At 39.3% G+C, this 7,077-nt stretch overlaps 1 non-coding gene across 1 annotated transcript; it reads left to right on the forward strand.

Moving 5' to 3' along the window:
* Positions 1–295: 295 nt before the first annotated feature.
* LOC130956376 (small nucleolar RNA R71) lies at positions 296–403 on the forward strand. Its single transcript, XR_009077088.1, has one exon. It is a non-coding gene; the product is annotated as a small nucleolar RNA R71 (small nucleolar RNA).
* Positions 404–7,077: the final 6,674 nt, after the last annotated feature.

The following is a 7,077-nucleotide window of genomic DNA, read 5'->3' on the forward strand; positions in this document are numbered from 1 at the left end:
TTCCAGACAGACTTTGAGAAATCAAATTGACTTGTTGAGTCAATATCTTATTCTGAGCCAATATGGCATTCAGAGTATCAATCTCAAGAACTCCTTTCTTCTGACTAGTCCCATTGTTCATAGGATTTCTTTCAGAAGTATACATGAATTGGTTATTTGCAACCATTTCAATCAATTCTTGAGCTTCTGCAGGCGTCTTCTTCAGATGAAGAGATCCTCCAGCAGAGCTATCCAAAGACATCTTGGATAGTTCAGAGAGACCATCATAGAAAATACCTATGATGCTCCATTCAGAAAGCATGTCTGAGGGACATCTTCTGATTAATTGTTTGTATCTTTCCCAAGCTTCATAGAGGGATTCTCCATCCTTCTGTCTGAAGGTTTAGACTTCCACTCTAAGCTTACTCCATCTTTGTGGTGGAAAGAACTTTGCCAAGAAGGCATTGACTAGCTTTTTCCAAGAGTCCAGGCTTTCTTTAGGTTGAGAATCCAACCATATTCTAGCTCTGTCTCTTACAGCAAAAGGGAATAGCATCAGTCTATAGACCTCAGGGTTAACCCCATTAGTCTTGACTGTGTCACAGATTTGCAAGAATTCAGCTAAAAACTGATGAGGATCTTCCATTGGAAGTCCATGGAACTTGCAATTCTGTTGCATTAGAGAAACTAATTGAGGCTTAAGCTCAAAGTTGTTTGCTCCAATGGCAGGGATAGAGATGCTTCTCCCATAGAAGTCGGGAGTAGGTGCAGTAAAGTCACCCAGCACCTTCCTTGCATTGTTGGCATTGTTGTTGTTTTCGGCTGCCATGGGTTCTTCTTCTTTGAAGAATTCGGTCAGGTCCTCTAAAGAGAGTTGTGCTTTGGCTTCTCTTAGCTTTCTCTTCAGGGTCCTTTCGGGTTCAGGATCAGCTTCAACAAGAATGCCTTTGTCTCTGCTCCTGCTCATATGAAAGAGAAGAGAAAAAGAAAATGTGGAATCCTCTACGTCACAGTATAGAGATTCCTTGAAATGTCAGAGAAAAAGAGAAATAGAAAGAAGAAGGAGAAGAAGAATTCGAACTTTAATTAGATAAGGTTCGAATTGTGCATTTAGAAGGAGTGGTACTCCATAAATAGAAGGATGTGAGAAGGAGGGAAGAGGATTTTCGAAAATTCAATTAAAAGATTTTGAAAACATTTTGAAAATTTGATTGATAATTTTCGAAAATTGAAAGTGGAAGAGAAATCAAGTGATTTTTGAAAAAGATTTTGAAATTAGAAACTAAAAAGATTGGATTGAAAACTATTTTGAAAAAGATGAGGTTAAAAAGATTTGATTGAAAAGGTATGGTTTTAAAAAGATGTGATTGAGAAGATATGATTTGAAAACAATTTTAGAAGATATGATTTGAAAACAATTTTAGAAGATATGATTTTAAAAATTAATGACTTGCCTAACAAGAAAAGATATGATTCAAACATAAAACCTTTCTCAACAGAAAAGGTAACAAATTTGAGATGTTCAATCAAATCATTAATTGTTAGGAAGTATCTTTGAAAAAGGAAAGAAATTGATTTTGAAAACATTTGATTGAAAAGATATGATTTGAAAAAGATTTGATTTTGAAAAACTTGAAAAAAATTGATTTGAAAACAAAATCTTCCCCCTAGCACCATCCTGGCGTTAAACGCCCAGAATGGTATACATTCTGGCGTTTAACGCCCAAAATGCTACCTTTTTGGGCGTTAAACGCTCAACCAGGTGCCCTGGCTGGCGTTTAAACGCCAGTCTGCCTTCTTCACTGGGCATTTTTGAATGCTCAGCTTTTTCTGTATAATTCCTCTGTAGTGTGTTCTGAATCTTCAATCCCTTGTATCATTGACTTGAAAAGACACAAATTAAAAATATTTTTGGATTTTTAATAATTAAAATGCAACAAGAATCAAATAACAATGCATGCAAGACACCAAACTTAGCAGTTTGTATACTACTGACACTAATGAACTGAAAATGCATATGAGACACACAAAATACTCAAGTCAATAGAATTCAAAGATCAGAGCAAGTGAATCATCAAGGACATCTTGAAGATCACTAAGACATATGAATGCATGCAATTGACACCAAACTTAGGATGAGACACTAGACTCAAACAAGAAATATTTTTGAATTTTATGATTTTGTAAATTTTTTTTTGTGTTTTTCGAAAATTAAGTGGAAAAAGGTATCAAAATTCTTAATGAGAATTCCAGGAATCAGTGCAATGCTAGTCTAAGACTCCGGTCCAGAAATTAGACATGGCTTCACAGCCAGCCAAGCTTTCAAAGAAAGCTTCGGTCCAAAACACTAGACATGACCAAAGGTCAGCCAAGCCTCAGCAAATCACTGCTCCAAAAGCAAGATTGATACGAAATCAACAAGCTCTTGTGGTGATAAGTTGAAACCTCGGTCCAATCAGATTAGACATGGCTTCTCAGCCAGCCAGATTTCAACAAATCATCATGAAACTCTAGAATTCATCTTCAAGAATTTCGAAAAAAAAATACCTAATCTAAGCAACAAGATGAACCGTCAATTGTCCAGCCTGAACAATCCCGGGCAATAACACCAAAAATTTGATGTTGTTGCCGGATCTTGGCACTGATGTTACCAAAGGCTTGCTCAAAACTAGAACAATCCCCGGCAACGGCGCCAAAAACTTGGTGCGCGAAATTGTGAACTATACTTTTTCACAACTCTCATAATCCCTGGTAATGGCTCCAAAAACTTGGTGCGCTCAATACCATGGCATTACACAACTTCGCACAACTAACCAGCAAGTGCACTGGGTCATCCAAGTAATAAACCTTACGTGAGTAAGGGTCGATCCCACGGAGATTGTTAGTATTGAAGCAAGCTATGGTCATCTTGTAAATCTTAGTCAGGCAAACTCAGATATATATGGTGATGAACGAAAATAACATAAAAGATAAAGATAGTGATACTTATGTAATTCATTGGTAGGAACTTCAGATAAGCGCATGAAGATGCCTTCCCTTCCGTCTCTCTGCTTTCCTACTGTCTTCATCCAACCCTTCTTACTCCTTTCCATGGCAAGCTCGTATAGGGTCTCACTGTTGTCAGCAGCTACCTCCCATCCTCGCAGTGAAAGCTAATGCACACACTCTTTCACAGTGCTGCCAATCACCGGTGTGGTTCCCTCCCCTACCGGAATAGAATAACTCTTTTGCGTCTGTCACTAACGCCCAGTAGGTTACAGGTTTGAAGCACGTCACAGTCATTCAATCATTGAATCCTACTCAGAATACCACAGACAAGGTTAGACCTTCCGGATTCTCTTGAATGCTGCCATCAGTTCTTGCCTATACCACGAAGACTCTGATCTCACGGAATGGTTGGCTCGTTTGTCAGGCGAGCACTCGGTTGTCAGGCGATCAACCATGCATCGTGCAATCAGGAATCCAAGAGATATTCACTAAGCCTCAGATGCTTGTAGAACAAGAATGGTTGTCAGTCACCTTGTTCATGGGTGAGAATGGTGATGGGTGTCAATCATCACCTTCATCATGTTGAAGAACAAGTGATATCTTGGACAAAGAACAAGCGGAATTGAATGGAAGAACAATAGTAATTGCATTAATACTCGAGGTACAGCAGAGCTCCACACCTTAATCTGTGGTGTGTAGAAACTCCACCGTTGAAAATACATAAGCATAAGGTCTAGGCATGGCCGAATGGCCAGCCTCCCAATGATCTAAGAACTAAAATGTCCAAAGATGATCTAGAGATCTAAAAGTGATCAAAAGATTTCTATACAATAGTAAAAGGTCCTACTTATAAGAAACTAGTAGCCTAGGGTGTACAGAAATGAGTAAATGACATAAAAATCCTCTTCCGGGCCCACTTGGTGTGTGCTTGGGCTGAGCAATGAAGCAATTTCGTGTAGAGACTCCCCTTGGAGTTAAACGCCAGCTTTAGTGCCAGTTTGGGCGTTTAACTCCCAATTAGGTGCCAGTTCCGGCGTTTAACGCTGGAATTTCTTGAGGTAACTTTGAACGCCGGTTTGGGCCATCAAATCTTGAGCAAAGTATGGACTATTATATATTGCTGGAAAGCCCAGGATGTCTACTTTCCAACGCCGTTGAGAGCGCGCCAATTGGGCTTCTGTAGCTCCAGAAAATCCACTTCGAGTGCAGGGAGGTCAGAATCCAACAGCATCTGCAGTCCTTTTGAGTCTCTGGATCAGATTTTTGCTCAGATCCCTCAATTTCAGCCAGAAAATACCTGAAATCACAGAAAAACACACAAACTCATAGTAAAGTCCAGAAAAGTGAATTTTAACTAAAAACTAATAAAAATATACTAAAAACTAAACTAAAACTACCAAAATCATACTAAAAACAATGCCAAAAAGTATACAAATTATCCGCTCATCAACCGCTAACTAGGGACTCTAGCAAAGCTGAGTCACAATCTGAAAAGGTTCACCCATTTATGTGTCTGTGGCATTTATGTATCTGGTGGTAATACTGGAAAACAAAGTGCTTAGGGCCACAGCCAAGACTCATAAGTAGCTGTGTTCAAGAATCAACATGCTTAACTAGGAAAGTCAATAACACTATCTGAACTCTGAGTTCCTAGAGACGCCAATCACTCTAAACTTCAAAGGAAAAAGTGAGATGCCAAAACTGTTCAGAAGCAAAAAGCTACAAGTCCCGCTCATCTAATTATAATTAATATTCATTGATATTCTGGAATTTATAGTATATTCTCTTCTTTTTATCCTAATTGATTTTCAGTTGCTTGGGGACAAGCAACAATTTAAGTTTGGTGTTGTGATGAGCGGATAATTTATACGCTTTTTGGCATTGTTTTTAGGTAGTTTTTAGTAAGTTCAAGCTACTTTTAGGGATGTTTTCATTAGTTTTTATGTTAAATTCACATTTCTGGACTTTACTATGAGTTTGTGTGTTTTTCTGTAATTTCAGTTAATTTCTGGCTGAAATTGAGGGACGTGAGCAAAACTCTGAAAAAGGCTGACAAAAGGACTCCTGATGCTGTTGGAATCTGACCTCCCTGCACTCGAAATGGATTTTTTGGAGCTATAGAACTCCAAATGGCGCGCTCTGAACGGCGTTGGAAAGTAGACATCTAGAGCTTTCCAGCAATATATAATAGTCTATACTTTATTCGGAAATTGATGACGTAACTTGGCATTGAACGTCAGAAACACGTCATGATCCGGAGTTGAACGCCCAAAACACGTTATAACTTGGCGTTCAACTCCAAGAAAAGCCTCAGCTCGTGGATAGATCAAGCTCAGCCCAAGCATACACCAAGTGGGCCCCGGAAGTGGATTTATGCATCAATTACTTACTCATGTAAACCCTAGTAGCTAGTCTAGTATAAATAAGATAAGTTACTATTGTATTAGACGTCTTATCTTTTGACAGTTTAATCTTTTGACTGTTTAGTCTTTGACCACGTTTCATCTTTGGTCTCAGTTTTGTTTTATTCTTCATCTTAGGAGGCCATTGAGCACGTTTTAGGGGGCTGGCCATTCGGCCATGCCTGAACCTTTCACTTATGTATTTTCAACGGTGGAGTTTCTGCACACCATAGATTAAGGGTGTGGAGCTCTACTGTACCTCAAGTTTCAATACAATTACTATTACTTTCTATTCAATTCTCTTTTATTCTTATTCCAAGATATACGTTGCACAACACTTTGATGAATGTGATGATCCGTGACACTCATTATCATTCTCACTTATGAACGCGCGTGACTGACAACCACTTCCGTTCTACCTTAGGCCGGGCGCATATCTCTTAGATTCCCCAACAGAATCTTCATGGTATAAGCTAGATAGATGGCGGCATTCATGGGGATCCGGAAAGTCTAACCTTGTCTGTGGTATTCCGAGTAGGATCTTGGGAATCCGGAAAGTCTAACCTTGTCTGTGGTATTCCGAGTAGGATTCCGGTATTGAATGACTGTGACGAGCTTCAAACTTCTGAAGGCTGGGTGTGATGACAAACGCAAAAGAATCAATGGATTCTACTCCAACCTGATTGAGAACCGACAGATGATTAGCCATGCTGTGACAGAGCATCTGGACCATTTTCACTGAGAGGATGGGATGTAGCTATCAACAAGGGTGATGCCTCCAGACGATTAGCCGTGCAGTGACAGCGCATAGGACCATTTTCCCGAGAGGATTAAAAGTAGCCATTGATGATGGTGATGCCCTACATACAGCTTGCCATGGAAAAGGAGTAAGAAGGATTGGATGAAAGCAATAAGAAAGTAGAGATTCGAAAGGATTCTAGCATCTCCACACGCCTATCTGAAATTCCCACTATTGATTTACATAAGTATTTCTATCCCTTTTTAGTTTCTATTTATTATTAATTTTCGAAACCCATAACCATTTAATCTGCCTAACTGAGATTTACAAGGTGACCATAGCTTGCTTCATACCAACAATCTCTGTGGGATCGACCCTTACTCACGTAAGGTATTACTTGGATGACCCAGTACACTTGCTAGTTAAGTTGAACAGAGTTGTGGAAAGAAAGTGCTGAGTTAGTTTTTATGCACATGCCAAAGAGCCATTATTGTTGATCACAATTTCGTCCACCAGTAGCTAAAACACAACACTCTAAAGAGGACTTTACTGAAATTTTCAAAAAAGAAGTAGAGATGGCCGAACCCAATAAAAATGGTGGAAGTGCGAGGAAGATGCTTGGTGACTTTACTGCACCAAATTCCAACTTACATGGAAGAAGCATCTCAATCCCTGCCATTGGAGCAAACAATTTTGAGCTAAAGCCTCAATTAGCTCTGATGCAACAGAATTGCAAGTTTTATGGACTTCCATCAGAAGATCCTTTTCATTTCTTAACTAAATTCTTGCAGATCTGTGATACTGTTAAGACCAATGGGGTTGATCCCGAGGTCTACAGGCTTATGCTTTTTCCTTTTACTGTAAGAGACAGAGCTAGAGTATGGCTCTTAACCTAAAGATAGCCTGAACTCTTGGGATAATCTGGTCACGACTTTCTTAGCCAAGTTCTTTCCTCCTCAAAAGCTGAGT

This window comes from Arachis stenosperma, chromosome 1, assembly GCF_014773155.1.
Source record: "Arachis stenosperma cultivar V10309 chromosome 1, arast.V10309.gnm1.PFL2, whole genome shotgun sequence".
Classification (NCBI taxonomy): domain Eukaryota; kingdom Viridiplantae; phylum Streptophyta; class Magnoliopsida; order Fabales; family Fabaceae; genus Arachis; species Arachis stenosperma.